The sequence below is a fragment of the Rattus norvegicus genome, chromosome 8, assembly GCF_036323735.1.
Source record: "Rattus norvegicus strain BN/NHsdMcwi chromosome 8, GRCr8, whole genome shotgun sequence".
In the NCBI taxonomy this organism is placed as follows: domain Eukaryota; kingdom Metazoa; phylum Chordata; class Mammalia; order Rodentia; family Muridae; genus Rattus; species Rattus norvegicus.
In genome coordinates, this window is record NC_086026.1 from 7410282 (window position 1) to 7420706 (window position 10425).

The window sequence follows — 10425 nt, forward strand, 5'->3', positions numbered from 1 at the left end:
ACGAATGGAATCAAAATTTCTAGGCGAATTCAGTGAGTTCCCAATGGGACATGCTTGTAGGAGTCTGCTTTTCAATATAGAGCAACATTTTGTGGAACGGAATCTAAGTATCATGGTGAATTCAGTCGGTTCCCAATAGGATTCGCATGTAATAAGCTTGTTATTCAAGATAGAGCAACGTTTTAACGAACTGAAACACTGTTTCTCTGTGAATTCAGTTAGTTCCCAGTAGCCTGCTCTTGTACGATGTGTACTTTTAAAGATTTATCAAAATTTGGTGAGCCGAATCTGAGTAACATGGTGAATTCGGTTAGTTCCCAGTAGGCCGCAGTAGTAATGAGTGGACTGTTCGGGATATAGAAAAATTTTCACGAATGGAATCAAAATTTCTAGGCGAATTCAGTGAGTTCCCAATGGGACATGCTTGTATGAGTCTGCTTTTCAATATAGAGCAACATTTTGTGGAACGGAATCTAAGTATCATGGTGAATTCAGTAGGTTCCCAATAGGATTCGCATGTAATAAGCTTGTTATTCAAGATAGAGCAACGTTTTAACGAACTGAAACACTGTTTCTCTGTGAATTCAGTTAGTTCCCAGTAGCCTGCTCTTGTACGATGTGTACTTTTAAAGTTTTATCAAAATTTGGTGAGCCGAATCTGAGTAACATGGTGAATTCGGTTAGTTCCCAGTAGGCCGCAGTAGTAATGAGTAGACTGTTCAGGATATAGAAAAATTTTCACGAATGGAATCAAAATTTCTAGGCGAATTCAGTGAGTTCCCAATGGGACATGCTTGTATGAGTCTGCTTTTCAATATAGAGCAACATTTTGTGGAACGGAATCTAAGTATCATGGTGAATTCAGTAGGTTCCCAATAGGATTCGCATGTAATAAGCTTGTTATTCAAGATAGAGCAACGTTTTAACGGACTGAAACACTGTTTCTCTGTGAATTCAGTTAGTTCCCAGTAGCCTGCTCTTGTACGATGTGTACTTTTAAAGATTTATCAAAATTTGGTGAGCCGAATCTGAGTAACATGGTGAATTCGGTTAGTTCCCAGTAGGCCGCAGTAGTAATGAGTGGACTGTTCGGGATATAGAAAAATTTTCACGAATGGAATCAAAATTTCTAGGCGAATTCAGTGAGTTCCCAATGGGACATGCTTGTATGAGTCTGCTTTTCAATATAGAGCAACATTTTGTGGAACGGAATCTAAGTATCATGGTGAATTCATTAGGTGCCCAATAGGATTCGCATGTAATAAGCTTGTTATTCAAGATAGAGCAACGTTTTAACGAACTGAAACACTGTTTCTCTGTGAATTCAGTTAGTTCCCAGTAGCCTGCTCTTGTACGATGTGTACTTTTAAAGATTTATCAAAATTTGGTGAGCCGAATCTGAGTAACATGGTGAATTCGGTTAGTTCCCAGTAGGCCGCAGTAGTAATGAGTGGACTGTTCGGGATATAGAAAAATTTTCACGAATGGAATCAAAATTTCTAGGCGAATTCAGTGAGTTCCCAATGGGACATGCTTGTATGAGTCTGCTTTTCAATATAGAGCAACATTTTGTGGAACGGAATCTAAGTATCATGGTGAATTCAGTAGGTTCCCAATAGGATTCGCATGTAATAAGCTTGTTATTCAAGATAGAGCAACGTTTTAACGAACTGAAACACTGTTTCTCTGTGAATTCAGTTAGTTCCCAGTAGCCTGCTCTTGTACGATGTGTACTTTTAAAGTTTTATCAAAATTTGGTGAGCCGAATCTGAGTAACATGGTGAATTCGGTTAGTTCCCAGTAGGCCGCAGTAGTAATGAGTGGACTGTTCGGGATATAGAAAAATTTTCACGAATGGAATCAAAATTTCTAGGCGAATTCAGTGAGTTCCCAATGGGACATGCTTGTAGGAGTCTGCTTTTCAATATAGAGCAACATTTTGTGGAACGGAATCTAAGTATCTTGGTGAATTCAGTAGGTTCCCAATAGGATTCGCATGTAATAAGCTTGTTATTCAAGATAGAGCAACGTTTTAACGAACGGAAACACTGTTTCTCTGTGAATTCAGTTAGTTCCCAGTAGCCTGCTCTTGTACTATGTGTACTTTTAAAGATGTATCAAAATTGGTGAGCCGAATCTGAGTAACATGGTGAATTCGGTTAGTTCCCAGTAGGCCGCAGTAGTAATGAGTGGACTGTTCGGGATATAGAAAAATTTTCAGGAATGAATCAAAATTTCTAGGCGAATTCAGTGAGTTCCCAATGGGACATGCTTGTATGAGTCTGCTTTTCAATATAGAGCAACTATTTGTGGAACGGAATCTAAGTATCATGGTGAATTCAGTAGGTTCCCAATAGGATTCGCATGTAATAAGCTTGTTATTCAAGATAGAGCAACGTTTTAACGAACTGAAACACTGTTTCTCTGGGAATTCAGTTAGTTCCCAGTAGCCTGCTCTTGTACTATGTGTACTTTTAAAGATTTATCAAAATTTGGTGAGCCGAATCTGAGTAACATGGTGAATTCGGTTAGTTCCCAGTAGGCCGCAGTAGTAATGAGTGGACTGTTCGGGATGTAGAAAAATTTTCACGAATGGAATCAAAATTTCTAGGCGAATTCAGTGAGTTCCCAATGGGACATGCTTGTATGAGTCTGCTTTTCAATATAGAGCAACATTTTGTGGAACGGAATCTAAGTATCATGGTGAATTCAGTAGGTTCCCAATAGGATTCGCATGTAATAAGCTTGTTATTCAAGATAGAGCAACGTTTTAACGAACTGAAACACTGTTTCTCTGTGAATTCAGTTAGTTCCCAGTAGCCTGCTCTTGTACTATGTGTACTTTTAAAGATTTATCAAAATTTGGTGAGCCGAATCTGAGTAACATGGTGAATTCGGTTAGTTCCCAGTAGGCCGCAGTAGTAATGAGTGGACTGTTCGGGATATAGAAAAATTTTCACGAATGGAATCAAAATTTCTAGGCGAATTCAGTGAGTTCCCAATGGGACATGCTTGTATGAGTCTCCTTTTCAATATAGAGCAACATTTTGTGGAACGGAATCTAAGTATCATGGTGAATTCAGTAGGTTCCCAATAGGATTCGCATGTAATAAGCTTGTTATTCAAGATAGAGCAACGTTTTAACGAACTGAAACACTGTTTCTCTGTGAATTCAGTTAGTTCCCAGTAGCCTGCTCTTGTACGATGTGTACTTTTAAAGATTTATCAAAATTTGGTGAGCCGAATCTGAGTAACAAGGTGAATTCGGTTAGTTCCCAGTACGCCGCAGTAGTAATGAGTGGACTGTTCGGGATATAGAAAAATTTTCACGAATGGAATCAAAATTTCTAGGCGAATTCAGTGAGTTCCCAATGGGACATGCTTGTATGAGTCTGCTTTTCAATATAGAGCAACATTTTGTGGAACGGAATCTAAGTATCATGGTGAATTCAGTAGGTTCCCAATAGGATTCGCATGTAATAAGCTTGTTATTCAAGATAGAGCAACGTTTTAACGAACTGAAACACTGTTTCTCTGTGAATTCAGTTAGTTCCCAGTAGCCTGCTCTTGTACTATGTGTACTTTTAAAGATTTATCAAAATTTGGTGAGCCGAATCTGAGTAACATGGTGAATTCGGTTAGTTCCCAGTAGGCCGCAGTAGTAATGAGTGGACTGTTCGGGATATAGAAAAATTTTCACGAATGGAATCAAAATTTCTAGGCGAATTCAGTGAGTTCCCAATGGGACATGCTTGTATGAGTCTGCTTTTCAATATAGAGCAACATTTTGTGGAACGGAATCTAAGTATCATGGTGAATTCAGTAGGTTCCCAATAGGATTCGCATGTAATAAGCTTGTTATTCAAGATAGAGCAACGTTTTAACGAACTGAAACACTGTTTCTCTGTGAATTCAGTTAGTTCCCAGTAGCCTGCTCTTGTACTATGTGTACTTTTAAAGATTTATCAAAATTTGGTGAGCCGAATCTGAGTAACATGGTGAATTCGGTTAGTTCCCAGTAGGCCGCAGTAGTAATGAGTGGACTGTTCGGGATATAGAAAAATTTTCACGAATGGAATCAAAATTTCTAGGCGAATTCAGTGAGTTCCCAATGGGACATGCTTGTATGAGTCTGCTTTTCAATATAGAGCAACATTTTGTGGAACGGAATCTAAGTATCATGGTGAATTCAGTAGGTTCCCAATAGGATTCGCATGTAATAAGCTTGTTATTCAAGATAGAGCAACGTTTTAACGAACTGAAACACTGTTTCTCTGTGAATTCAGTTAGTTCCCAGTAGCCTGCTCTTGTACTATGTGTACTTTTAAAGATTTATCAAAATTTGGTGAGCCGAATCTGAGTAACATGGTGAATTCGGTTAGTTCCCAGTAGGCCGCAGTAGTAATGAGTGGACTGTTCGGGATATAGAAAAATTTACACGAATGGAATCAAAATTTCTAGGCGAATTCAGTGAGTTCCCAATGGGACATGCTTGTATGAGTCTGCTTTTCAATATAGAGCAACATTTTGTGGAACGGAATCTAAGTATCATGGTGAATTCAGTAGCTTCCCAATAGGATTCGCATGTAATAAGCTTGTTATTCAAGATAGAGCAACGTTTTAACGAACTGAAACACTGTTTCTCTGTGAATTCAGTTAGTTCCCAGTAGCCTGCTCTTGTATGATGTGTACTTTTAAAGATTTATCAAAATTTGGTGAGCCGAATCTGAGTAACATGGTGAATTCGGTTAGTTCCCAGTAGGCCGCAGTAGTAATGAGTGGACTGTTCGGGATATAGAAAAATTTTCACGAATGGAATCAAAATTTCTAGGCGAATTCAGTGAGTTCCCAATGGGACATGCTTGTATGAGTCTGCTTTTCAATATAGAGCAACATTTTGTGGAACGGAATCTAAGTATCATGGTGAATTCAGTAGGTTCCCAATAGGATTCGCATGTAATAAGCTTGTTATTCAAGATAGAGCAACGTTTTAACGAACTGAAACACTGTTTCTCTGTAAATTCAGTTAGTTCCCAGTAGACTGCCTTTGTACTATGTGTACTTTTAAAGATTTATCAAAATTTGGTGAGCCGAATCTGAGTAACATGGTGAATTCGGTTAGTTCCCAGTAGGCCGCAGTAGTAATGAGTGGACTGTTCGGGATATAGAAAAATTTTCACGAATGGAATCAAAATTTCTAGGCGAATTCAGTGAGTTCCCAATGGTACATGCTTGTATGAGTCTGCTTTTCAATATAGAGCAACATTTTGTGGAATGGAATCTAAGTATCATGGTGAATTCAGTAGGTTCCCAATAGGATTCGCATGTAATAAGCTTGTTATTCAAGATAGAGCAACGTTTTAACGAACTGAAACACTGTTTCTCTGTGAATTCAGTTAGTTCCCAGTAGCCTGCTCTTGTACTATGTGTACTTTTAAAGATTTATCAAAATTTGGTGAGCCGAATCTGAGTAACATGGTGAATTCGTTTAGATCCCAGTAGGCCGCAGTAGTAATGAGTGGACTGTTCGGGATATAGAAAAATTTTCACGAATGGAATCAAAATTTCTAGGCGAATTCAGTGAGTTCCCAATGGGACATGCTTGTATGAGTCTGCTTTTCAATATAGAGCAACATTTTGTGGAACGGAATCTAAGTTTCATGGTGAATTCAGTAGGTTCCCAATAGGATTCGCATGTAATAAGCTTGTTATTCAAGATAGAGCAACGTTTTAACGAACTGAAACACTGTTTCTCTGTGAATTCTGTTAGTTCCCAGTAGCCTGCTCTTGTACTATGTGTACTTTTAAAGATTTATCAAAATTTGGTGAGCCGAATCTGAGTAACATGGTGAATTCGGTTAGTTCCCAGTAGGCCGCAGTAGTAATGAGTGGACTGTTCGGGATATAGAAAAATTTTCACGAATGGAATCAAAATTTCTAGGCGAATTCAGTGAGTTCCCAATGGGACATGATTGTATGAGTCTGCTTTTCAATATAGAGCAACATTTTGTGGAACGGAATCTAAGTATCATGGTGAATTCAGTAGGTTCCCAATAGGATTCGCATGTAATAAGCTTGTTATTCAAGATAGAGCAACGTTTTAACGAACTGAAACACTGTTTCTCTGTGAATTCAGTTAGTTCCCAGTAGCCTGCTCTTGTACGATGTGTACTTTTAAAGATTTATCAAAATTTGGTGAGCCGAATCTGAGTAACATGGTGAATTCGGTTAGTTCCCAGTAGGCCACAGTAGTAATGAGTGGACTTTCGGGATATAGAAAAATTTTCACGAATGGAATCAAAATTTCTAGGCGAATTCAGTGAGTTCCCAATGGGACATGCTTGTATGAGTCTGCTTTTCAATATAGAGCAACATTTTGTGGAACGGAATCTAAGTATCATGGTGAATTCAGTCGGTTCCCAATAGGATTCGCATGTAATAAGCTTGTTATTCAAGATAGAGCAACGTTTTAACGAACTGAAACACTGTTTCTCTGTGAATTCAGTTAGTTCCCTGTAGCCTGCTCTTGTACGATGTGTACTTTTAAAGATTTATCAAAATTTGGTGAGCCGAATCTGAGTAACATGGTGAATTCGGTTAGTTCCCAGTAGGCCGCAGTAGTAATGAGTGGACTGTTCGGGATATAGAAAAATTTTCACGAATGGAATCAAAATTTCTAGGCGAATTCAGTGAGTTCCCAATGGGAAATGCTTGTATGAGTCTGCTTTTCAATATAGAGCAACATTTTGTGGAACGGAATCTAAGTATCATGGTGAATTCAGTAGGTTCCCAATAGGATTCGCATGTAATAAGCTTGTTATTCAGGATAGAGCAACGTTTTAACGAATTGAAACACTGTTTCTCTGTGAATTCAGTTAGTTCCCAGTAGCCTGCTCTTGTACTATGTGTACTTTTAAAGATTTATCAAAATTTGGTGAGCCGAATCTGAGTAACATGGGGAATTCGGTTAGTTCCCAGTAGGCCGCAGTAGTAATGAGTGGACTGTTCGGGATATAGAAAAATTTTCACGAATGGAATCAAAATTTCTAGGCGAATTCAGTGAGTTCCCAATGGGACATGCTTGTATGAGTCTGCTTTTCAATATAGAGCAACATTTTGTGGAACGGAATCTAAGTATAATGGTGAATTCTATAGGTTCCCAATATGATTCGCATGTAATAAGCTTGTTATTCAAGATAGAGCAACGTTTTAACGAACTGAAACACTGTTTCTCTGTGAATTCAGTTAATTCCCAGTAGCCTGCTCTTGTACTATGTGTACTTTTAAAGATTTATCAAAATTTGGTGAGCCGAATCTGAGTAACATGGTGAATTCGGTTAGTTCCCAGTAGGCCGCAGTAGTAATGAGTGGACTGTTCGGGATATAGAAAAATTTTCACGAATGGAATCAAAATTTCTAGGCGAATTCAGTGAGTTCCCAATGGAACATGCTTGTATGAGTCTGCTTTTCAATATAGAGCAACATTTTGTGGAACGGAATCTAAGTATCATGGTGAATTCAGTAGGTTCCCAGTAGGATTCGCATGTAATAAGCTTGTTATTCAAGATAGAGCAACGTTTTAACGAACTGAAACACTGTTTCTCTGTGAATTCAGTTAGTTCCCAGTAGCCTGCTCTTGTACGATGTGTACTTTTAAAGATTTATAAAAATTTGGTGAGCCGAATCTGAGTAACATGGTGAATTCGGTTAGTTCCCAGTAGGCCACAGTAGTAATGAGTGGACTGTTCGGGATATAGAAAAATTTTCACGAATGGAATCAAAATTTCTAGGCGAATTCAGTGAGTTCCCAATGGGAAATGCTTGTATGAGTCTGCTTTTCAATATAGAGCAACATTTTGTGGAACGGAATCTAAGTATCATGGTGAATTCAGTAGGTTCCCAATAGGATTCGCATGTAATAAGCTTGTTATTCAAGATAGAGCAACGTTTTAACGAACTGAAGCACTGTTTCTCTGTGAATTCAGTTAGTTCCCAGTAGCCTGCTCTTGTACGATGTGTACTTTTAAAGATTTATCAAAATTTGGTGAGCCGAATCTGAGTAACATGGTGAATTCGGTTAGTTCCCAGTAGGCCGCAGTAGTAATGAGTGGACTGTTCGGGATATAGAAAAATTTTCACGAATGGAATCAAAATTTCTAGGCGAATTCAGTGAGTTCCCAATGGGACATGCTTGTATGAGTCTGCATTTCAATATAGAGCAACATTTTGTGGAACGGAATCTAAGTATCATGGTGAATTCAGTAGGTTGCCAATAGGATTCGCATGTAATAAGCTTGTTATTCAAGATAGAGCAACGTTTTAACGAACTGAAACACTGTTTCTCTGTGATTTCAGTTAGTTCCCAGTAGCCTGCTCTTGTACTATGTGTACTTTTAAAGATTTATCAAAATTTGGTGAGCCGAATCTGAGTAACATGGTGAATTCGGTTAGTTCCCAGTAGGCCGCAGTAGTAATGAGTGGACTGTTCGGGATATAGAAAAATTTTCATTAATGGAATCAAAATTTCTAGGCGAATTCAGTGAGTTCCCAATGGGACATGCTTGTAGGAGTCTGCTTTTCAATATAGAGCAACATTTTGTGGAACGGAATCTAAGTATCATGGTGAATTCAGTAGGTTCCCAATAGGATTCGCATGTAATAAGCTTGTTATTCAAGATAGAGCAACGTTTTAACGAACTGAAACACTGTTTCTCTGTGAATTCAGTTAGTTCCCAGTAGCCTGCTCTTGTACTATGTGTACTTTTAAAGATTTATCAAAATTTGGTGAGCCGAATCTGAGTAACATGGTGAATTCGGTTAGTTCCCAGTAGGCCGCAGTAGTAATGAGTGGACTGTTCGGGATATAGAAAAATTTTCACGAATGGAATCAAAATTTCTAGGCGAATTCAGTGAGTTCCCAATGGGACATGCTTGTATGAGTCTGCTTTTCAATATAGAGCAACATTTTGTGGAACGGAATCTAAGTATCATGGTGAATTCAGTAGGTTCCCAATAGGATTCGCATGTAATAAGCTTGTTATTCAAGATAGAGCAACGTTTTAACGAACTGAAACACTGTTTCTCTGTGAATTCAGTTAGTTCCCAGTAGCCTGCTCTTGTACGATGTGTACTTTTAAAGATTTATCAAAATTTGGTGAGCCGAATCTGAGTAACATGGTGAATTCGGTTAGTTCCCAGTAGGCCGCAGTAGTAATGAGTGGACTGTTCGGGATATAGAAAAATTTTCACGAATGGAATCAAAATTTCTAGGCGAATTCAGTGAGTTCCCAATGGGACATGCTTGTATGAGTCTGCTTTTCAATATAGAGCAACATTTTGTGGAACGGAATCTAAGTATCATGGTGAATTCAGTAGGTTCCCAATAGGATTCGCATGTAATAAGCTTGTTATTCAAGATAGAGCAACGTTTTAACGAACTGAAACACTGTTTCTCTGTGAATTCAGTTAGTTCCCAGTAGCCTGCTCTTGTACTATGTGTACTTTTAAAGATTTATCAAAATTTGGTGAGCCGAATCTGAGTAACATGGTGAATTCGGTTAGTTCCCAGTAGGCCGCAGTAGTAATGAGTGGACTGTTCGGGATATAGAAAAATTTTCACGAATGGAATCAAAATTTCTAGGCGAATTCAGTGAGTTCCCAATGGGACATGCTTGTATGAGTCTGCTTTTCAATATAGACCAACATTTTGTGGAACGGAATCTAAGTATCATGGTGAATTCAGTAGGTTCCTAATACGATTCGCATGTAATAAGCTTGTTATTCAAGATAGAGCAACGTTTTAACGAACTGAAACACTGTTTCTCTGTGAATTCAGTTAGTTCCCAGTAGCCTGCTCTTGTACTATGTGTACTTTTAAAGATTTATCAAAATTTGGTGAGCCGAATCTGAGTAACATGGTGAATTCGGTTAGTTCCCAGTAGGCCGCAGTAGTAATGAGTGGACTGTTCGGGATATAGAAAAATTTTCACGAATGGAATCAAAATTTCTAGGCGAATTCAGTGAGTTCCCAATGGGACATGCTTGTATGAGTCTGCTTTTCAATATAGAGCAACATTTTGTGGAACGGAATCTAAGTATCATGGTGAATTCAGTAGGTTCCCAATAGGATTCGCATGTAATAAGCTTGTTATTCAAGATAGAGCAACGTTTTAACGAACTGAAACACTGTTTCTCTGTGAATTCAGTTAGTTCCCAGTAGCCTGCTCTTGTACGATGTGTACTTTTAAAGATTTATCAAAATTTGGTGAGCCGAATCTGAGTAACATGGTGAATTCGGTTAGTTCCCAGTAGGCCGCAGTAGTAATGAGTGGACTGTTCGGGATATAGAAAAATTTTCACGAATGGAATCAAAATTTCTAGGCGAATTCAGTGAGTTCCCAATGGGACATGCTTGTATGAGTCTGC